This window comes from Neolamprologus multifasciatus, chromosome 16, assembly GCF_963576455.1.
Source record: "Neolamprologus multifasciatus chromosome 16, fNeoMul1.2, whole genome shotgun sequence".
Classification (NCBI taxonomy): domain Eukaryota; kingdom Metazoa; phylum Chordata; class Actinopteri; order Cichliformes; family Cichlidae; genus Neolamprologus; species Neolamprologus multifasciatus.
This window is the reverse complement of record NC_140454.1, coordinates 29,889,775-29,913,793: the sequence shown is the minus strand read 5'-3', so window position 1 is coordinate 29,913,793 and position 24,019 is coordinate 29,889,775. Positions and strand designations below refer to the sequence as shown.

The 24,019-nt window shown below is 38.4% G+C and overlaps 1 protein-coding gene across 4 annotated transcripts in view; it reads left to right on the top strand.

Moving 5' to 3' along the window:
• Positions 1-13,649: 13,649 nt before the first annotated feature.
• Positions 13,650-24,019, top strand: part of slc4a3 (solute carrier family 4 member 3) — a 68,392-nt gene continuing 58,022 nt past the window's right edge. For 2 of the 4 annotated variants that reach the window (XM_085136661.1, XM_085136658.1), the window contains exon 1: positions 13,650-13,888. The gene's annotated coding sequence lies outside the window, so the exon portion shown is untranslated. Of the gene's footprint in view, positions 14,472-24,019 lie in introns of all 4 variants that reach the window. The other 2 variants (XM_085136660.1, XM_085136659.1) reach the window with 1 other exon arrangement.

The following is a 24,019-nucleotide window of genomic DNA, read 5'->3' as shown; positions in this document are numbered from 1 at the left end:
ATACTATGTAGAGAACACTGGGCCAATTAGGAGTATTTGGTATAACAGCAAAAGTAGAATTCATCCAAACCAATGTGACCACAGGCTGGGGAATGATTCTGCATACGGAGGCAGAAAATGTCCAGGCCTCGTGGAGCTCGAGTAATAAAGCCATCTCCCCTTACCATGCACCAGCGATGAGGTCAAATGAACTCCATGATCCCTGGGAATATGAATATGAGAGTTTCTCTGAAAATGTATTGTTAGGTTTTGACATACAGTCTATTAACCTATGTGATGATGATATTCCAAGCTGCAGTCAAAGGAAACAAACAATCTATTTTCTTACATGAAAATCACAGTCCACACCAGACAGATAATCACTGGGTATAAAGCAAATGAATGCACTGTGGTGATGTCACACTTTTATTAGGATGTGAGCCTTTTCTTTCCACAGCCGAGGGGGAGGGAAAAAAATCATGGCCCTCATATTCCAGTTACTTCCACAGATGGGTAAACCACCCTTGTGTGTCTGGTGAGTGGGGGTCTCCTCCAGCCCAAACTGGAATGTACCAGAGCAATTTATCACTCTGAGATCCACGAGTCAAGAGGAAAAAGATGTGTATAATTCCCTCAGAAAAAAAGGGCCCATGCTTTAGGAAGTGTATGTGAAATGAGAAGTTACGACACTACTTTTGTGCAACAGAAATTTCCAGCAGCACAGAAACAGCACTGTGACTTGCTATGAACAGTAGCAAGTAAAACAGAGACTTGAACCTACTTCCAAGGTATGCTCTGCTAGTAAACCATGGATGCATGGAAGTGTATCTGTAACCGGAAGGTCGCCGGTTCGTTCCCTGGGCTCTCTGTCCTGGTCGTTGTGTCCTTGGGCAAGACACTTTACCCTACCGCCTACTGGTGTTGGCCAGAGGGGCCGATGGCGCGATATGGCAGCCTCGCTTCTGTCAGTCTGGGGCAGCTGTGGCTACAACTGTAGCTGCCTCCACCAGTGTGTGAATGTGAGAGTGAATGAATAATGGCATTGTAAAGCGCTTTGGGTATATCAATCCAATCCATTATTATTATCACCTCAACCTCCCTTGACTCCAGTGACAACAGTATCTGTTTGCCTACAAGTATTCTTTGCAACACGCCTGCTGCATGCCTGTGCAGACTCCCAATAATGTATACAGAAGCCTCAGAGCAGAATGAATTGCCTCCTCTGCAGAGCTAAGTGAAGGAAACCTTACCTGAGGCAGGTAATGTTACAAATAGCTGATAGTTGAGTAATGACAACTCTTCAAAAAACCTTATTTATTCAGCCATGTCGGACTGCAGTTCGTAGGGTTGTTTCACAGTGCTGCTCAGCCCTGCCTGGAGTCATCCGTGTGTGTCTGTTGTCATCTTTTCTTCTTTTTTAACTGCAAGGCACTGGTGATGTGTTAGTTTTCTTGCCAATAATTCATGGAGAACAGCTTCCTCATCTTGTACTGACTTGTGAAACATCTAAAGAGAGAGGGAGAGAAGCCTGGTTTGTTTTATTTCATATGCCGATTAGTGAGCTTCAGAAGATTAAATGTATTTATATTACGTTACTGAGAAATGTTTGAATGCATGAACCTTTTTTACAAAAAACACTTTCAGTGTCATTTTGTATTGAGCATAAGAATGACCGCATTTGAGTTCTCCTTGAATGAACTGAAGCGAAGCATGTTTTTCTGATTGCTGAGATTTCGCCACCATGCCTGCAAATCCCCTTTTAATTTTGCATGAATAGATTTACAGATAGTTGCGTAACAGTAACTTGAATGTAACACATTGTGCAGTATGTGGTAATCTGCTTTGTTAGCTAGCTGGATTCTCATGGTACATGCGTATCATGGAAGAGTCCATCTTGCCAGGCTTAAGTCTATGCACGCATGGCCACAATGGAAAAGATGTTTTTGCTTGTCTTCCTACTGCTTCCAGAATTGACTGATTTACCAAATGGCTCTGCTCTGTTGAATGGTTATGCAACATCATACTAGGGAAACACTGGTTGCATGATCAAAATTCTTGCAGCTGTGTGCAATGAACTTGTGTTCTCATCACCTTAAAATGATGGAGAACAGGTCTGTGACCACTGACTGCGAGTAACTAAAACAGCAACAGAGTGGAAGCAGTCTATCCGTTTATGATTGAGTGGGGTCAAGCAGACAATTAAATGCAGTCTGTTTGAGACAATATAGAGATAAACATGACAAATAGGTGAAAATTGAAAACTGTTGCCGTCTATACAGGAATTCATTTAACAATCTTGCTTTAACATAGAGATTTTAACCAGAGTACAAACAGTTGGCAACCAGTTCAGTTGTTCCCTACTGCTAAGAGATGCATTGCAGACAAGTTGCACATGTTGGATATTTAAGTCAGACAGATTAAAAAATATTAACATGCTCTTTTTGATAGATGGCAGTTATTTGCAACCCTTTGCCAATCAGCCCCAGACAGACTATGTTAGGAGAATGGTTGCAGTCACCTGGTGATGGAAAGTGGTCACCTACAAACTGATGGCGTTGCATGCTCAACCTCTGAGTAACCTGTTAGTCACTGCAACTGCTTGCAGTTAGTGACATAAAAAAATCAGTCAATCACCTGGAACTTTTCCTATTTGCAAGGACATTTTTACTCTGGTGTGAGTGAACCATTACTTGTGGTAACACATACTTTTTAGGTGTTTGCCCTTTCCATACTTTTCAAACATGACTTGCCAGATGGTTCTGTTTAAGAAAATATCCAGTAAATCAACACACTTAAACTAACACAGTCTAATATCCATTTTTTCACATGCTACAATAGAATCTCCCAGAACCTCTATTCACTTTGAGTCCTTTCTATAGAGACTGAGATAATTAATAAAATTAAACTGTCGTCATGCATCCCAGATATCCTGCCTGTCAGATTCCTAAGGGAAGTTTCCGAATCTTTCATATTTGATCTATAATTAATTGTTCAGTTTTCACTGATTCTTTCCCTGTGGAACCTAATTTCCTGAATAAGTTTTTCCAAAGATCACTGAACAATTGATTGCTTTCTTGAACAGAAATGAACTCTTTGAAACATTCCAGCCGGGCCTTAGAGCAAATCATAGCACAAAGACAGCACTCCAGAGTGATGAATGAGCCTCTGGTGCTAAATCCTCTGTTTTAGTTTTATTAGACATGAGCGCTGCATTTGATACCATGGATCACTGTATTTTCTTGAACTGTTTCCAACACTTGCTTGGCATCTCTGGTTCACATTTTAAGATGTGTTATTCTTACTTATAGGAGCTTTTTCAGTGTTGTCATTGGCAAGTCACTGTGGGGTACCTCAAAGGTCTGTCCCCGGACCTCCCCAGTTTTCTTTATTCATCTCTTTCAACACCACTAATTCTAAATTGAATGCAGTCAATGACTGTTTTGCTATTTAGCACAGAACTTCCTGCAGCTAAATATGGATAACATAGAATGGCCTTGATGCATGTAACACAACTCCACCTGAGCTCAGCGTTTGTAAAGTTTCGCCAGAGCTGTAAAAACCTCAGCAACATTTTTGACAATCTAACCTGAACGTGCATGTGACTCCAGTTGTCCAATCTTGTTCTGCAGTGTTTCTAAGTTAATCTAAAAATAGTCCTGATTTTTTTTAATCTCCTCCAAGTTAGATTATTTCAACTCATTAAACACTTGGATCAACCAACAAAGCAAAAGCTACAGCTGGTCCAAAATAGAGCACATGTCACTCTTATTTTAGCTTCATCCCATTGGTTACCTATTAACTTTATAATTAACTTTATGATTTCATTGTTGACTTTTAAAGCCCACTCTGAAATCACACCAAAATATAGTTCAGATTTTCTGACACTGTAATTGCCTGGTCGTAATCCAAGATCCTCAGCCAAGGCTTTGCTGGCCGAGAACCAAGCGTGATCGAGCCTTTTATGTCAGGGCTCCGATTCCTTGGAACAATCTCCCTGAGGAGATCAGATTGACTATCATCATTTAATTCCCTCTAAAAGTGGGAAGTGGAAATTTTCTGTGCCTCCACAGTTATTTTTATGGGACTTCTATGTTGTCTTGTTTTATCATCTTTCACTAATAATCCTTTTTTTTTAAATTATTTTCCATTTGCTTTTAAATGACCTTGTTCCCATCTTTTATTTTCCTTAGCCATTATTTTTAAGCTCTTTGTGTTTTCTGTGTTCCCACACTTAATGTCGTTTCACTTTTGTCTATTCTTAAATGTTTTGCTGTTTGTTTCCCATCTTGTCTTGGGGAGTACTTTGTAACATGTGTTTTAACCTCCTAGGACCTGGGGTCCACATATGTGGACATCACATTTTGGGTTATTTAGTTATTATTTATTTAGTTATTTAGTTATTTATCAATTTTGCTCTACAAGGACCTGATATCCACTTACGAGGACATTATACTGCTACTGTTCTATCGAAATTTTAAATGAATATCCTCATATGTGACTCTCATTTTTCTTAGAAACAAAAATCAGGTAAAAAAAAAAATCTGGTAATTCTTTCTTTTTAAATTAATCAGGACCCAATCAGCTCAAATATCAAAGAGAAATTAAAAATGCATGCCATGAAAGAGTTTGGGTCTTAGGAGGTTAAAGGTGCTACATAAATATAGTTTATTATGATTATTTATTATTAATTAACTCACTATATAACCCCATAAATCACTCAGTCATCTACCCACCATGATCACTCTGAAAGGTCCTGTTAACCATTAAATATTGATAATAATAATAATCAAATAGCTTAGAATAAATAAAAGAGTTTACAGTATCTCCTCAGGTCCACACTCAAGTCTATCTGCAGATTTACATGTACATTTATACCACATACATGTAGTACAAGCTATTCACTAAAACTCAGAATACATGTAAAAATGTAAATTTGCCCCGGCCTGTTTAATCCGCACTGTGCTGGGAGCAAGCAAGTCATGTGCAGCCAGCAATTGTTCAGACCCACAGAACTTTATTATTCCCCAAAGTTTCCAAGCTGAAATTTGGGAAAGTATGCGTAAACGACATGCAGACTGGATTTACAGTCTGTATGTCGTTTTCCACTATATTTACATAGTGGAAAATATATTCACAGAGATTCTTACAGTCAATTTATACAGAAACCCCCCACAAAACCTCTCAAAATAAAGGAAATTACAGTCTATAACTTTCAAATTGGGATAAGCTGGATAAATAAAGGAAAGTCAAATCTCTCTGTTTTGTAGCTGATATAATAGTAAATACTGAGGTTGGGTCACTGTGGCTCACATGATGTAGCATACATATTAAAATCACAACTCAGGAATTAACAGATTGTTAGTGGTTTACTGCTGGCTCTTACATTGGAAAAATCTTTATTTGCCTCTTCAGAGTTCAATATGAGCATTTCATCATATCGTAAAGCTTCCCTTTCATGTGTCCACTCCTCTCTTAATCCAATCAGACAGTAATATGAGAGCATCTGCCTTTTTTTGGGTATGCTGGGAATGTTTTCCCGTGATGTGTCCCATTTCCGTGTTTCATTTTATCCTTTCAGAGTCAGAGTGAACAAGACTTCCCTCTTCAAACACCTAAACATGTGTTTTTTCTGTGGTTTCTCCTTTCAAAACAGGAGCTGGGCTGTGTTATACTACAGTCTACACATAGTCTGCCAGCAAAAACAGAAATTTAACCCTAAGCTGATGCGGTGCATTTTATTTTGTTTGTGTTTTCACGCACTTGTTAGTCGCCACACTTGGCACCATATCGGTTTAATCTGTGTACTCGGAAAGCCTTTTAGCATGTAACATGTATACATGATGGTGCTGCTACTGTTTAAAATGCCCTCAGGAGTCTTTCTGTTGTTGTGCCTACAAAGTGTGACTGCAGATAAGACTGAAAGGTCCCACATTATTTATGTAAGGCTGTGTGTTTTAAATTTCACCTCGAGAGACCACACAGATCATTTACGTGCCTTTGGTGCTGCCCAATCAAGAAGCTCTGTGAGTTACAGCACAGAGCAGCCAATGAGAGCACACTCACAGCACAATCACTTGATATGGGTCCAACTTTGGTCTCTGGTAACTTTTTCAAGTGACTTTGCATTTTCTAAACAACTTTTAGCAGAGCAGGATTGGAAAAAAATGAAATATATAAAACAGTGAGTCCACTTTAAACCTTACAAATGGCTGTAGTGACTGTACACCTGGTTCAAACTGGGTTCTTTAGAGTCTCTAAGTTCAAAGGCAGTCAATTTTGCATGGAAGGTAATTTGAGTTTCCACAAGAAGTTGAAGGAAGTGATCATTTCAAAAAGAACACTGAACAGTAACCTCAGTGCTCATCTCTGTTTGCCACATTAGACTGGGAAGGCTCAGCCAATCGCCCTTGTTTCCTGGAACCCCATCTGGTGAAGGCTGAATCACTTTGCCCCCCATAAAGCGGAGATGAACTGCTGAGTCACATTGCCCTCCGTATGTGATTTTAAAACCTGGGTACTTCTACAACATGTGCTGCACGTGTTAAGGACACCACTAGCACTTTCTTATGATTCCTCTGAGACTTTACACTTTCCATAGTTTTGAAGCTGCCAGTCAGAAAGTAATTCAACAACAGAGTCCCAGACTCTCCACCATTTGACCCTAGAACTGAAGAAGCTTCTCAGATGAGAAGTGAAACGTCTTCAAGCAACTCAAAGAAGTCCAGACGCTTTTCTTTCCAAGCTCCTTAGACTACGATGACCTGGATGACTGAGAACCTTCACAGACAAATTCAACACCTTGTTTAGCCTGAGAAGCTAAGACTGTGCCACACTATGCTCCGCATTATTTGGGGGGATGGCAGTAGTTTGACAATGTTTGTGCAGTTCCTCTGAGACAGCAGGCTGTGCTTTCATCTACATAGGCGTGTGAGTTTGTGTTTGTACAGGAGCTGATCCTTTATGCTGAGAATCCAATAAAACATGTAAAAATCCAGCTGACACTTCTGATGTATGGCTCACATAAAGGGAAAAAGTTCAAGTTTGGCATTTGACATCAGTCCCTCCATATAATTTTGCTTCACTTATAAAATACACTGAGGTCAAAACAGGATACATGTTAAGCCTGGACTGGCCTTACTGGATATTTTAACAATACAATGTGCAATTTAAAAGAGCATATAAATTTGGGGTGTATTCCAGTTTGTCACAGCTCCAAAGCTAAGAAAAGGCAGCTCCGATCTAATGGGATCAGTTGAATGTTAGCTTTGGTTAGAATCAAAAAATGATCATGTGCTTTACATTTTTTAATGCTTTTTTTGGTAAAAAATAAAATAAATTAAAAAAAAAAAAAAAATCATGGACAACAACAATACAGTCCCAATGAAAAGTTTAAGACCACTTGAAAAATGTCAAAAAATCATATTTTGGGGATGGAAGGTAGGAGACGTTTATAAAAATGAAGAACATTTCCAGACAGTAGATGTCCTTTATGCGGTCATCTTCACCACTTGGAGAAATGTTCCCACTCACCTCATGGAAACGCTGGCATCAAACATGCCACAACGAATTTTTGAAGTGATCAACAATAACAGTGGAGCTACTCATTACTGAGTTCATGTTTGGAACTTGGATTTCTGTTTTGGGGAGGTTTATGTTTTTGTTCTTGTTATTTTGGAGGTGTGGTCCTAAACTTTTGATCAGCTGTAAAACAGCCTGTTTCAATTTAAGTTTTGTTTTCAATAAATTTCATGCTCAATTTTTTTTATTTCATTGTCACTTCTTCTTGTTGCATGTTGAAGCTCAACTTGGAGCCTTGTTAAGATCTAACCATGCACAATATGATTATTTTTTTTTTTTGCCATTTTTCAAGCGGTCTTAAACTTTTGATTGGGACTGTGTTTCAATATTTCTGCATGAAAAATATTTTGAATAAAGAGATTGTGCATACTGGTCAATTACAGAGACATACTGAGCTATTTTAATAATATATGTGTGGCGTAAACCTTACACTGGTTGTTGGACAAGTTCAAGTAACTCATAAATTCTAATATGGTGTAAAATCTGATTTTGATATTGTTTTGTGGTTTCTTGGAAATGTGGGAGTTACATAAGTCCTTAGACTGGCTTCACTAATGAAAGAAGATCATTTAACAGACCAGTCAGTTGTTTTGTTGTTGGTGTCTTTGTGGGAGAGAAACACCACAGATGTTATTTGCCTAGAGGTAAGTTCTATTAAAGCTCATCTGCTGTTCTACTCCCTGCACTGTGTGAATCACCACAGCATTCTCTTAAATCTCAAGGGGGATCGTCCTCTGTCTGTTGTGGGATGTGTTACAGAGTTTCCACTTTGCTTACATTAGTTTTTCAAGTTGGCTGGTATGATTTAATGGTATGTTTTTTTCCAACTTAAGATCACTGTATAACCCACGGTATATAAATAATAATTTTGACTCGCATATATCGCAATTCATCTGTAATGTTGGGCTGTTCCCTTAAGAAGTTCATCTCTGGTGAACCAGGCTCCCATGCTTTTTATCATATTTGTACATCCAGTCCTGCCAGCTTCCTTTCAAAATGTCTGCTTTGGCTTTCCTAGATGTCACTTACAGCATAGGCATGTCCTGACTTCCCTAACGATAATTTACAGCTTATGTAAATTGGAGAATGCTTTGCTCTTGAAGGGAACATTCAGTGTGTCTCATGAATATCTGATGCATTTGCAGGACAATTACACGAGGCGACCCTGAATCTCTAGAGCGAGGGAGCAAAGGTAGAGTGAAGCATGGCGTCCCTAAAGCTCTAACAGTTCAGCCCTTGGCTTTTCTGACAGATTAGCTGCGTAGAGTATAAAGATGCAATGTGGCAGCTGGCTCTGGGAAAAGCAGAGAAGCGGGCTGTGACTTGGTTATCAGGCAGGAAATCTGTATGCAAATGGGATTAATAACCTCCATTAAACTCCAAATAAAGCAGGGAAGCATGAGAGTCAGTAACAAAGTGACTTTTTAAGAGATGAGGACATTCATGCTTCATTACATTAGAAGAGAGAGTGTTACTAGTTACTTAAGCTTAAGAGTGCACAAGAAAACATTAGCTTAATTTTATCCAACAGTTAGCATACTCGCACCAAAATGTAAACATATTTCTTATAGATAAGATGGGAACTGATTATTCAAGTCCTTGTATGTGAGTAGCAGGATTTTGAATTCAATTCTGGATTTAAGAGGGAGCCAATGAAGAGAAGCCAATATTGGAGAAATATTCTCTCTTTCTAGCTCTTCAATTGCCCACCCCTGATTTAGAGTCATGTTGCTGGCCACTTGACAAATGTGTCCAACATATTTCAGCTTCCACCAGTCCCTGAGGTAAATATCTGGGTAGCAACAACTGTGTTACACAAGCTCGTTGTTGAATTAGTGTTGTTTGTTGCCATAGAGGTAGTTAGAATTAACATACACATTTGATGCTCAGTTAACTCTTGACAGTTAACCGGTGATCGTGGCTCAAGAGTTGGGAGATCGCCTTGTAGTCGGAAGGTTGCCGGTTCGAGCCCCGGCTTGGACAGTCTCGGTCGTTGTGTCCTTGGGCAAGACACTTCACCTGCCGCCTACTGCCATTTCGCCAATGGTGCAAAATGGCAGCCTCGCTTCTGTCAGTCTGCCCCAGGGCAGCTGTGGCTACAACTGCCTCCACCAGTGGGTGGATGACTGGGTAAAGAGCTTTGGGGTCCCAAGGTGGGACTAGTAAAAGCGCTATACAAATACCATTTAACATTAAATGAAATTAAGGTAGCTTTAAATAAATAGAGGGGGAATAGATAATGCAGAGGCGGGGTGCAGCACGAGCTGTTACTGTGTGTCAAAAAAAGGACGGTGTTTGAACAGCCTTAAAGTCTCATTTCCCTTTGGAAGTCTTGTAATCACTTGACAAACAGCCGAGAGATCCGAGCCTCGGGTAGTGACGAGCCAATGAAACATCCTTCAAGAGCGCCTGAGAAAGTCAGTTTGAGGTAACATTAGGAAAATGATTACATCCCCTGTACGGTCACCACATGTGCTGCGTGAAGGATCTGTTTCTACTGATCCAGAAACAGGAGATAATCTGAACTTTCAACTCTGCTTTAATGTATAACATCTAACAATTCTTAGATGTTCTCTTTTCTTAATGTGTAAAATCATTTTCCTCATCAAACTGAATGAACTCACAGCGGGAAGCCCGGCACGTCCATGTTGCAATGGAAAAAGACACTTTTTTCCCTCTTTTTCCTTCTCCGTTTAACAAACTGTGGAAACGGTTCCACTCGATGAGCCTGCAGCTATGAAGCGTCTGTCTTACAGACTTAAACATCTTTGAACTTCAAACATTACCAGAGTGTCCTGACACTCATAAAAGAGCCTTTCATATAGTCCAACTTCCCATCTCGACAGGGTAACCAGTACCTTGATAACCAATTGCCACAAATTCATGTTAATAATAATTGTTTCCTTCTTTCTTTAATTTTATTTTTATTTTTATTGCACATAAGCTTTAAGCAAGTAACGGCATTGGGGTTAAAGCACATCATGCACAAGCACAACTGTTTGTATAATTAAAGTTAGGCCACCCTCTAGTGGACTGATCCCATATAGCAGCCTCACGAAGCTCACTCGTTCATTTTATTTTTATTTTTTATTTTTTATTTTACCTGTAGTGATTATTTTTGTATAACACTCGTTGTCACTGTAATGTGTCATTACTTTTCCTCTTCCACCCAAGAAGCTAAAAAGGCATCTTCAGCTTTTATTTTACTGCAACAGAGAAAATCTTGATTGCTACTAGAGATACTCCAGTGTCCTCATGCTGAACTGCACCACACATAAATGCTTCCATGTAGCTGTACTGTTGAATTTAAGTGTCCAGCTGTTTTATTGCTTCACTGTATAACTGCAACTGACAAGCAGTGGATGCCATCTAGAGATGATGAGGCTGCGCTATAAACACTGCTTCCTCTCTCCTTCAGTCAGACTGCATCTGTGTTTATACCAGCTGCGGATCCATGCATTTCGACATGTGGACAACTGACTATAATCAGCTTTTCTAGCCAGCTGCTATTTTTTCATATCTAACAAATCACACAAGCATGCAAAAATATATACAGTATACCATCTAAGACTGATTACTCTAAAACGTGTTGTTACAGGTGTAATGTTAGCTGTGTTTCTGTGTCAGATTTTGTTGCTATTCATTTCTAGGCTGGAGTAAAATATACCTTTTTGCCTTATAAGTCCTTATAGATACACTTTGATTTATCTATTTATTTATTTTATATTTTTGAATGTGTGTTTGGGCATTTTTTTTAGGTCAGGTCATCATAAGTGCTATGCACCCTGTAGACCAGTAGAGGGAAACATATGCTGTTAATATTCACAGAATTTATGGCAAATATTTTTAAAGGGGCTTTTTAAGCTAATTTCCAGATCCATTTGTGCAAATATTGTTATTACTGGATGTATCCTACACTGGACAGAGCTCAGAGCTTGTGAGCATTGGCAGTGTGGACTGTCAAAACTGGCAGAACCCATTTGGTGCATAGCTTGCAGAAAATCTGACTTTTGAACAAGTGTATGAGGCAGATTCAGGAACAGGTTTTGGTCTTTGGAATGAACATATTCTGCTATAGATTCAGAGTTTTTAAACCTAGAAATAGCTGTTAAAATATATTGGTATGATTTAAAATAAGAGAAATATTCAATAAAATCATGCACCAAACTATACCTCATATTTAAAAAAGGCAGGAAAGTAACAGTTCTTAAATCAGACTTGATAAACCTGTAAAAAGTAGCATTATCTTGAATGGTAGCAAAATGTAACTCAGCCAAACCACACGAGGTCACGTTGGAAACACAAGCAGCACAGAGAGAGATACTGAGCTATAATAATGACCTGGATAATGGCTTAAATGGTGGAATCCGAGCAGCCAAAGAACCTTTAATTATTTACTTCTTTGTCAAGTTGTCCAAACTTAGAAGAAACTGAGCATTAGTATGAAAGCATTAGGACTTTGTTTTGTTTATGTCTGTGGCGTGCACATAAATGTGGGGTATTACCAGCCTTTGCAGATTAGAAAGAGCTCATACCATACCAATATGCTGAGTCTCAGCAGCAGACTTTAAAAGCCTGGGTCCCTAAACAAGCCAGAGGGCAGTATGTAGCAATAATGATGCTTATTGGAAGTATCACAGACTCTTGGGGCCTATGGGGGTCCTAACACCTATTACAGTAAGTCAACTCAATACTTAGCGACAAACTGTAATCTTGTTAATGATGAAGTGATGTGCTCTTTGACACTTAATCTGACTGTGGTCTTTTATTCTACTATTTCTATTTTGTTCTATTAAGATCTCATATTCTACATTAGTCATTGTTAATAATTTAACACAAATCATCTGTCGTAGATCAAAAGGCTGGGACTTTTTCTGTTAGGTGTGTATGTACTTGGCTATTCTTATGTCTAAGGTTATATGTAAAAGCAGCTACAGAATTTAAAGTTATGTTCATTAAGTAGGCCATGCCATACTTATAGAGGCAGTAATGGTGGTTTTAGTTTAGGGCTACTAGATCCAGAGTCCACAATCAAGACTAGAAGTTCTTAAGACCACATCTCACAATTCTGTGATTGCAACCGTTCCCCAACTCTCTGAATGGTACTCATGGCCTTTGATCAATGGTCTTGACAATTTGTATATTAACGATCAAGGGACTGACCTCATAGCCCATTGTTCATTTGGTGGGCTGGTTTCAGTTATTGTGCAAATGCACTGTTTATAAGGTTGGGGAAACCTGCAGTCAGCTGAGACTGAAGAAGTCACTTGGATGAGTGACGAAACGATGAACTGAAAACACTACGTCCAGATGAATAGAGTCAACTTTTTGGAATTCTTAAGACCTGCAGAGTAGAGTCAAGATCAGGATTTTTTTTAAAATAACACCATAATGAAAAATAACAAAAGTGTGGAAAAGAAAAGAAAAATCATTAGAAAAATAATTAGAAAAACCCCACAAGTACAATTTGTAGAAAACTGATGCACAAAATGAGGATGATGAAGGATGTGCGTGAAATTATAAACACCTTAGTAAAATCACTTTAAAAAATTCTAGTTTTATAAACGTAAAAGGATGACACAGGTGCTATGTTTATACATGCATAGAGAAACTGAATTATACATAATATATAAATATACATATAGTGTCCAGTCTATCTGAAATCCCCCCTTATGGTTTGGTTTCATAAGTTATGATTCTTTCGCCCTTTTTCCTTCTTTTCTGTATTGATTTTATTTTTATTTTTGGAAACAACAACAACGATAATAATAATAATAATAATAATAATAATAATAATAATAATAATGAGGATGATGCAAAACCGGCAGTTCATGAGTACAGACCTGAAAAACACCAACTGTTCTGGTGCCACACATAAGGTTCGAGGGTGACTTGGCATAGTGTAAAAGTATGAACTACTCCTCCAGTTTTTCTGATAATGCTATTCCTGGTGTAGTTATGCCAGCATGATTAATCCACATGTGTTGAGGCATATTGTTATACGTCCACTTATATATATATTTAAACAGCTGGTCATCTGTCTTGTAGGAATTGTTTACTGAAGAGGGTTTTTTTGTTGCTTTTGCCTGCTGCTCTGACTCTTCTGAGATTAAGCTCTAAATTTTGTGTCCATCGGTAACTTGAGATAGGCAGGTTGTCCTCCCCAGTCACGTGGTCAGCCTGAGCATCCTTTGGCAGATCCAGCAGGCTGCCTCGCGTGTCTCCAGTAAAGGTTACAGAGTGAACCAGCCCCGCTGCTGCGTCCTATAGTCGCCTCATCTCCCGCTTCTAGCTCCTTCTCCTCTGTGCAGACTGCTCTGTGAAAACGCAGGTAAGTCCGCGAAATGATCCATGCAAGCGTTACAGCGTTGAGTTTTGAGTGGACAACTACGCACCGTAGCATCAGCGTGATGCTGCGTGGATACTTGCCGTGCAGCAAAGACATGCATGTGCTTTAGCAAAGTAAATGGCTGCTTCATGCTGCGGATTTAATGCTTTCGCTCACACTGAGACATGCCAGCTTGCAAAGGAAGGCTGCAGAGTGCGTCCTCGCAGGGGCTGCTGGAGAGGCAGATACGTCTTCATTACTCATTGTGCAGGTGGAGCAGCGTTCCTCCGAGTCGGAGGCGGTGGCGTTGTGCTCATTGTAGTACGCTGATAGTCGATATTGTTGTTTTATCGCAGAAAGTAGCTCTAGTTGTCGCTCGCAGAAGATCGGTGGCTCTGGATTGTGTGAAATAGTCCGACGTTCAAGTTCAAACAGTAGCTGGAGGTGGCGGTAAGGTCACATAGTAATGACTCAGCAACCGTCGTCTGCTGAGGAGAGTAAACTCGGGCTGCTTTTGGAGGATTTCCAAGAACTGAAGGTTTAAAGAAGCTGCCCGTTTGTTCCCGTGGAAACCAGCGGAGTGGAGGTAACCTGGCACCTTTGTGCTTCTCTGTTTTTATAAATAAGGAATTTCAGAATTGAGTGCGAGTATTGATCATCGAGCCACTTATGTCTGAGCCACAAGCAGCTGAGTGGGATTTCAGCTGACAATATGTCCTCCAGAAGGGCTGCTCAGCGATCATAAATAAACAAGGAGCCTTTCGGAGGTTTCATCTCACTCCCTGTTTGCATTTTATGACAGCATAATTCAGTTTACATTACATAAACACTCACATTTTATAATAAAGCATGAACGATTTGCCATAATGTGCAGAGGCTCAGGTTACCCTGTGAGAATCATTTCCTCTCTGCCTGTAGTAGAGTGAAGAATTGCCTCGTGTTTAAGTTATCTTGCTCTTATTCCTGCCTCCATCCAATTGCAAGGCAGTGATTTTCATAGTATTAGTATTGTTAATATGCTCGTGGACCACATCAGGTGGACCACAAATTTTTATTCCTGTTTGCCAAACAACTGAAACATTATTTTTCAGTTTTATTGAAATCTCGGAAAGGAATTTGTGAAAAAAAAAATTAAATATTGAAAAAATTATTGAAAAGACAAATTTGGAATTTATAAAAGCATGCATGATTCTTGATATGCCAGAAAAAACCTGTAGTGACATTGAGTTTGACACCTCTGGTAGCTTATATAAAAACGAACATGGCTACCATTTGTTTACCTACCGGTTTGCAGACTATAGTTTTGGTCACCTCTGTCATTTGAACCAGATGTGACAATACTTCAGAGGTCAGTATGGGGCAGATAACAGCTGATGGCAAGGCCAAGCTCCAACCTCCAGGGCTGAAATGTGAAGCCATTGAAAAAGTGCAGTAAAATTCCTCTAGTGATCACTTGAAGTCGTCGTATTTGGTCTTTTGAACAATTGATGTAAAGGTCAGTTAGTTCCCTTGTGACAGATCAGCTGAAATGAGCAGCACAGTAAAGTGCTTTGGATTTGTTCGAGGCTTTAAGTTAAGGTTACGACTGCCTTAACTGGCTAGTGTGCCAGTATTAGTAGCTGTAGCTAGCTGGTGTCTGGTAAGCCACACATTCACTAATTCAAGTCACTGAATTGGACCTCTTGACTATGTTTGTGCTGTTGGAGAAGTTAATGACATTATCTGACATGCAATATGGGCTGCTGTGTGTTATAGCACATCTGACTATTTCATTAGTCTGTTACTTTATACTAATTAGCTGGTTTATGTATCTGTGTTTTGCACAGTGGACGCTTTCAGCTTGTAGCCATAGCTGTTAACTTAACCCTTATCCTCTCTTCCCAGTATGGTCACTTTTGGGTCTAAAAGCCAGACGTTGTAGCAGCCAAAATGCTAATGTTAAGGATTTAAAAAGAAATATTTGAGAAAACTGAAACTGACCACTCCAGAAATTGACCTGTCAAGAAGTTTATTCCTCTGTTTTGTTGAGGAAGTAATTTTATTAGACTGTTCGCACTAATGAGCTAGTTTGTTGGTTTGGTTTGGTTAAAGCTGGTGTAGTTTGATTAGTAATTGAAAAACAGGTACGTCAGTAAAATTAAGTGAAAGACATGCAAAAATATTATGGACTTAATTGGAAAAACTGAAAATCTGACTTGTAATACCTTACATAATATATTACTGCGAAAAGTACTTGTATTACTGGAACAACTTACCAGGTGTCACTGCCAAAACAAGTTATTATAACAAGAGCTAAGTAGAAACAAGCATCAAATAGGCAACTAGCTTTGTAGTAAACCAAAGTCATTTTGATCTGATGGTAGCAACAGGTGGATATTAAGGCTACGTTCACACTGCAGGCGAAAGCGCATCACATCTGATTTTTTTGACCCTATGCGACCCATATCCGATCATGGTGTGACAGTGTGAACGGCACAAATCCGATATTTTCAAATCCGATCTGGGTCACTTTCATATGTGGTTCTGAATCCGATACATATCCGATGTTTTAGAAAGCGACTGCTGTTTGAACGGTCATGTCGCGTTAAATCCGTCTTTTACGTCACCGACACAAGACAGACGCCAATTATCAGCGCCCGAGAAGACATCGCAAACACTTCCTGGCCATCCCGTGTAGATGTCAGTGAAACTGTTGGGAAGACAACGTGAACATTTTATTTGTACTGTATAATCTGCAGATTCTGACAGAAATCTGCAACTATCCTTTGAAGCACCGCTCCTCTAAAACAGCAATAAGGATCATTATTAGGTTATTTACATTATTATGTAAATAACAAAATAACTTAAAGCAAAAATTGGGAAACGTAAAGTCCGAAGTCTTTATATTAAGGGCCATCAGTCAAACAATACTGTTTGCTCTGGGTCTAAACAGAGCGCGTTGTGTGTGACGTCTTTTGCGCATGCGGGCCGCTTTGAGCGTTCACACTAGAGCGCGTTTGCTGTCGCATTTTATTTGTAGTGTGAACGAGCAGACAAAAAAAAATCGGATTTGATCAAAAAATCGGCATTGAGCATTAAGACCTGCAGTGTGAACGTAGCCTTAGATTCACAGTAGTGACAATCACAAGTCTTTACTGTAAAAATTCTTTGAGTAGTTTGTTGAGACACTTCACTCTGGTTGAAAATGGTTGACTCGCCCATCATACTTATATTATTGCTAAAAGTTGAACAGTAGGTGTCTATCTTCTTGAAAAGAAGATCACCATTACTGTGCCAAATCTTTTTCAATTCAATTCCGTTTTATTGATGTATCACAAAATCACAACAACAGTTGCCTCACAGTGCTTTATTTGTATACAATATAATAATACAAGGAGAACAGAGGAAACTCCAACATATGACCCCCTATGACCAAGTGCTTTGGCGACAGTGAGAAGGAAAAACTCTCTTTCAACAGGAAGGAACCTCCAGGAAAACCAGGCTCAGGTGTCCATCTGGTGACTGGTTGGGGGGTGAAGACGGGACAGAAATCTGCTTCACTTATTATAATTTTGTATTTACGAATTACTCTTTCCTTTTTATATTGTTTTGAAACTTTATTTTTATTGTATTTTAGTTTTTTCCCCTGAAAAAAGTCAGTGGTAGTTAAATTTTTTAAAATGACTATAATATGGATGGTGTTTGTCCGAGACTAGTTTTAGGAAAATCAACAATGTTGTTATAATACAAAGACAAAATATTTTTAATAGCCCTTAGTCTGAGTAATTTAGACATCTCAATAGATTTGTGTTGTCCAATTGTACTGACAAAGAATAAAACTAAATACACTTTCTCTGTGTATTCAGTCATTTTAGTACACAAATTGATATCAGGTCATTTCTTCAGATGAAAATGAAAATGATTTATCAAACCTAGTTTTAGGTTGACAGAATAACCTAGTAGCTCTTTTCATTTTTGTCTACTTATGGTTGCAATAAAAACTTTGTAGATAGAGTCACAGTCACCTTGTTTCTGTTGTTGGATTATTTAAAATGTTATGTATAACTGCTGTTAACAGCACCAATGAAATGTAATTTATTCTCAGTTGTTTGAATTCAAAAAAGAGCTTTACATAAACACATTGTTTTCTCCGTTTAGTTTTATTAACATTGATTTTGTGATATAAATTATTTATGGCGTCTGAGATAGAAATTAGAAATGGATTAATGATCAATTCAGTGTCTGAATTAAATCAGATTGAATAAATAATTTATCATTGTCGTTCCAGTCTCGCAATATGAATGCACAAAACTGATGACTATAGTTATGAAAAGAGGTTTATACTTTTTGGTCGTCAAGCTTAAAATATTGCACTCTAAGTCTGAAGCATCATTGTGTTCAAGTTTGAGGCTTTGTAGAATTATGAGCCATCATGTCTCTGAGTTTGCTGCCTACTTATCTCTAAATTTAGATACATATATGAAGAAATAGCCCACTGCTGTGTCTGAAGTGCCCCGATCTGGCCTGGAGTTGGAGAAGTGGTTGTTACTGCAGTCTTTGAGACTAGTAGATGAGTTTGTGTGCAGCAGTGGTCTGCACAGATTATATTTACATGACGTTTTTAGCAGTATTCAGGCGGATACATGTGATTTAACAGGTTAAATGTGGTTAACAGCAAGTCACGATCTTACACTCTCCCTCTGCACTGTATGTGAGGTCCTGTCCATGTTTGTCAGTGTCCACTGTGAAAGTCTGCAAGATGTCTCTACACTGATGCCAAGACTAATTCTTTGTCAAACTCGACCACTCTCTTTCTTTGGTTTCATTACAATTGCTTAGTATGATGAAGCAGCAAAATCTCAGGGACACCAGGTAAACATTTCGAGGTTTACCTTAAATTTAAATTTCCCATGGCACCTTTTGGGTGAATCTGTCCTGCATACAGTCATGGGCTTCATGCTTACTAAACTTGATTTAGAAACTAAATGGACTTTTCTGTTACCTGAGGGGAAGCAGTTTGCATTAATATTTTTTTTTTATCAGTCAAAAATTAAAGTTAATAAGATGCCACATCCCAGCCACAGGTTCTTATTTATTTCACCCTTTTTTACTTATGTCATTAGCATCATTTCTGAGTAGCATAAAATGACTTCATCTACAATTTAGTTATACAAGCTTCTAACAAGTCTTGAATCTCGTCTCTTACATAGAAAAATTCAATTTTTAATGACAGTTTCTTGACATCCTATAAAGAGCCGCAGTTGCTGCCAGTACAGAACACTAACGTGGGCGATGCTTACCAGTTTAACAATGTCACACCACAATTAACTGACTAAATTAATACTTCTGAAATTGTTGAGTTTTTCTCTGTGGTTAAGGCTCTAAGATATACTGTCTCACATCCCATATTACATAAAAGGCTACAAGGCAAAAGCAAGTAATACAATAAAGTAGGGCTGCACGATTTTGCATAAAATGAGAATCACGATGTTTTTGCTTAAAATTGAGATCACGATTCTCTCACGATTTTCTTTTCCAGTATAAATATTTATTGTACTTATTAACTGCACATCAACTTCGTAACAGTTGAGACTGAACATAAAAACAATAAATGAACATAAAAACAATAAATGTCTCACATTTTGTCGTTGCCGCAAAATGTTGTACTGCTTGAAATTCCGTCTCCACCGTTGCTCCACCGTAGTGCAACAATAGAAAAATAGTTGCGGGACGGCACTGTGTAGCGTTTGTCTAGGGTGTTGATCATTTTCCTAAATCCCTGGTTTTGCACAGTGTTGATGGAGCCATACCTTTGGTCAGGTGATAAGTAATAGCCTCCGTAATTTCTTTGTGCCTGCGGAAGTTCGACGGTATAGGGAAGCGCTGTATAAGGTTCCCGTTATTGATGTTTGGGTGGTTGACCGGGACGGATTTTCTCCTGTCACTTTCTCGTCATCCCTGACGTGCTCTCCGTTGTTTTTTTTCCTGCCAATTTTAGCAGCCAGCTTCTGTATCACGTGGTATAAGGCTCCGCCCTTGTCATTTGTTGAGCAGGAAGAGTGAGCGCTTGTTTTCATGCAGATTACGTCCCGGATCAAAATGCGGTACAATTGTCGTCTTTTTTTTTTTTTTAAATCGTTGTCATTTGGAAATGAGATCGCACATAAGTATGAATTGAGATCGCGATTTTCTAACGATTAATCGTGCAGCTCTACAATAAAGCCTATATTAGCTATTTGCAGATCTACAAATATCAGCACTTATAATGTTTGATAAATGAACATTTGAAAAAGTAAAGAGGACACGGCAGAAACACCCAAGGCCATGTTGTGAGTGTTGGTGTTACATAGTGTGGCCACCAGAGGACATTTTTCAACTTCCCTGTTGGCAACACAGAAATACAACAACAGGCTGATCCAAGATGAGTCGGGCAAAGTGTAAACAAGTAAATAAATAGCTTAAAAAATATTAAGAAAATCTGTTGATGCTATATGTGCCGGAAACAAAAAAAGATATTGTTCGATATACTGGAATATTAGATTTTTTAAATTGATATATCAGTATCGGTTTGTAGAGTCTTTAAAATACTAAATACCTCTATTTTTGTTCAACGTTATTTAACTTGAATATGTGCCATGTGGTGCTGTTTTGCCACATTAGATTAAAAGTCTTTTTAAAGTGCTGTTAGTTGAGTCCCTGCAGCCATCTGGGGACTACAACACCTAATTTGCAAATGGCTGCACCAAAAGATAGCTCCATTAGATGTATTGATCCGCTGCGATTACCTTGATTAAATGATGTGTCACAAACACCAAGCTGTTGAACAGTAACTCTACAAGCATCTGTGGCTTTCTGCCTCTGTGCACATTACACTCTGCTAATTTATGCATGATAAACAAAAAGTTTGCAGTCAGACACAAAAACAAATTAGCTTCTTCTTCTTATATAAATCAAACTGAATTCCCCTGAAAATACTCTATCACCTGGGTCATATATGGTGGTTTTTCTTTGCAAAGTTTGGAACTAGTGGTATATTACTTTAAATTCTCAAAATGTGGTTATACCCAGCAAACATGGTAGAAAGAGTGACCCTAACCGTCCTTGGTCAAAAGTGCACTGCAGATGCTCACAAGGCAAGAATTATTAATCACATTAATGCAGTCAATAAATTAAATATTTGTATTTGCCGTTTAATACAGCAACTAATGTGTTTATGAAATGGTTATGAACAGATGGCTGCGTGACAGCCACTTCTTGCACATAGGCTAGTACTCCTGGAGCCTGTGATTTTTCTTTTAAATTACAAACATCACTTTTGTGCTATTTCTGTGTCGGCATAAGATCTTTTTAAATGTCCTTTTGTTCTAACAGGGAAAAAATGATTGAAACCAGTTTTTGAACACAAAGTTTTTCCAAAACACGTATGATCAGATAACGTTCAACAAGTACATAGAGCTGGGGGGGAACTTAAGTTTCTGACATCCAACCGTTGTATCACAAGCTAGGTCACAGTGGCAGCAGGCTAAGTAAAGTGTCCCAGATGTGCTGTGCAGGGCGATACATCCAGTTCCTCCTGGGGGATAATGGGGCATTTTCAGGTCAGAAGAGATAAACATTCTCTCTAGTGGATTCTGGGAATACCCTGGGATCTCCTCCTGTTGAGCGTGCTGGGAAACCCTCCAAAGAGAGGTATCGTGACCAGATGCCAGAACTACCTCAGCTGGCTTCTTTCAACATGGTCGAGCAGCAGTTCTAAACCAAGATGCTTCCAGATGTCCATGCTCCTCACTCATATATCGAAAGCTGAAATATGAGTGAGTTTGGCCTTTTAAACTCATTTAAAAAGCCAAACTCATTTTGGCTACTCACAACTTTATTTTTGGACTATTTTTTGACGATGACTAAAAGTCATAAATTCAACAACATAAAATTTAATCCAGGGAGTGAGTCAACATACACTGTTTAGCTTTCTCTTTATAAAAAAAGTTTCACATATTTATTACTTATTTAGTTTAATTCATTTATTTTGCTTAAAGAAATACTGATGTCAAAATCACAACCTAAAAGGAAATAAATCAGAGCATTAATTTTGTTGTTTTTGGGGGACATCCCAGCACTTTGATGGATGTACGGAAAGCTGAAGGTGGGGAGAGAAGTGGTGAGATTCGACATTCAGTACAGAGCAGGCATCAATTAAAAAAGACAAACATGGGCAGAAGGAGATGTAATGGAGCTGGGTTGCAAAGCAGCTTGCACAGGTGCAGGGACTGTAAATAGGAAAACAGCTTAAATACTATGCATCAAATGAGAGTAGGGCTGGGCTTGACTTTCTACTATATAGAGGTAATAAAAACACAGGCAAATTTAAATTAAGTGGGGTTGCAGTTATTATCTTTATCATTTAATATATTATTACATTTCCTTATTAATAAGTCATGTAATAATTGGTATATCAAATGTTAGTAAATACCATGTTTACTCAGAACTTCTGATAACATCATCAGATGTCTTGTAAATCTACAATAGTATATGTATTACAATGTATAGTATTAACCCTTTAAAACCGGTCGGAGCGGGCACGCTCCGTTTTGCGTAACTATTTTTACATCCCTGTAGAACCAGAACCATGCAAGCTAGCACAATAACTTTTTTTGCACATGAAACCGGAGGAGTTGTTCTTACATTTTATGTCATCATCTTGTCCTAAGTCACTAAGTTCCACATATGGCTTTGCAAAACCAGCATAAAAAGCGCTTGCAGCAACAAAAAATACAAACAGCAGCAACAAAAATATAATATTCCAGAAACACGCTTTGCTGATCTGATCAGCTGTTCATAACACTTCCTTTGTTGGAATAGACGTCAGCGCGAACTATCGCGTGTCCACCCATTACCTGGCCGAAACCGGATGTGACGTCTTTTTCGCGGAAAATGTAGGGGTTTTTTTACCTTAGGGGCCTTATAAGCCTGTACTGGTGATTTTAAAAGTCATGTCTGACTTCATGCTTTTTTTGCATAGTTTCTGGGATGCTTAGAACTCAAATTGCACTGCTGTAAATAGTTTATTTTGATGCACATGCTGTTTTTTTTGCAAATTTGCATTATAATATTTATTTTGGTTTTTCCAGCACTATATACAATTTGGTGTATTTCAAAAATAAAACTACGAAGACACTCAAAATAATTTTCCTGTTGTTAGAAACTACTTTGTGCAACTTTTTTGTATTTACAGTTTTGAGGGACAAACCTCTTAAATTTCTCAAACTAGAAATATATGTAAAAAAACCCCAAAAAAACAACCCAAATACAATTTTACATCTTTTGTAGTTTATTGCACTTTTTTGCAATTTATGTAGTTATTATAGACTTAATGCATACATATTATTAAAATTTGGGCTATAACGGTTGTATAGCAACTTGAAATGCTCCCAAAAATGGCACTACAGCATGTAAAAATATAAAGATAACTCTGCCGGACTTGTTTCTATGGTAGGTCTTAAAGGGTTAACCACCAATAGGCCCAACTATTGACATCAGTATTAGTGTACATTCAGAATTGGTATGGTTATTCAATTCCATTAACTCTGTGACTAGTCCTTAAAACTAGGTCTTAAAGGGTTAACCACCAATAGGCCCAACTATTGACATCAGTATTAGTGTACATTCAGAATTGGTATGGTTATTCAATTCCATTAACTCTGTGACTAGTCCTTAAAACTCCTAGTCTAGAGAATTCTTGTGATACTTTTTTACAGCGTGTTTCTAACTTCTAGACCTTGTGATCGAATTACTTTTGGCAGTTGATATTATATGCTGATCTCTTGAAACAGGTAACAGTTTAAACAAGGTGGCTGTCAAGTAGAGGGAGCCCAGAATGATGGTATTTATAAAGTCAATTGCAAGGTTAAGCATCCACTTTACATAGTAATCTGAGCAAATGAAATGCCTGTCTATAAACACATTTTTTGGCATATCTACCAACCTGCCATGTACTTGTGATATGACAAGGATTTCTTTCTCACATTCGTTATGCAATCATTGCATCGTCATATAAATATGTTTTTTCTTTCTTGCTCAGTTGCTGATGTTTAACAGAAATCCATCGGCATATTTTACTGTCATCTCATCTTTACTTTTCTCTGTAGGATCACACCC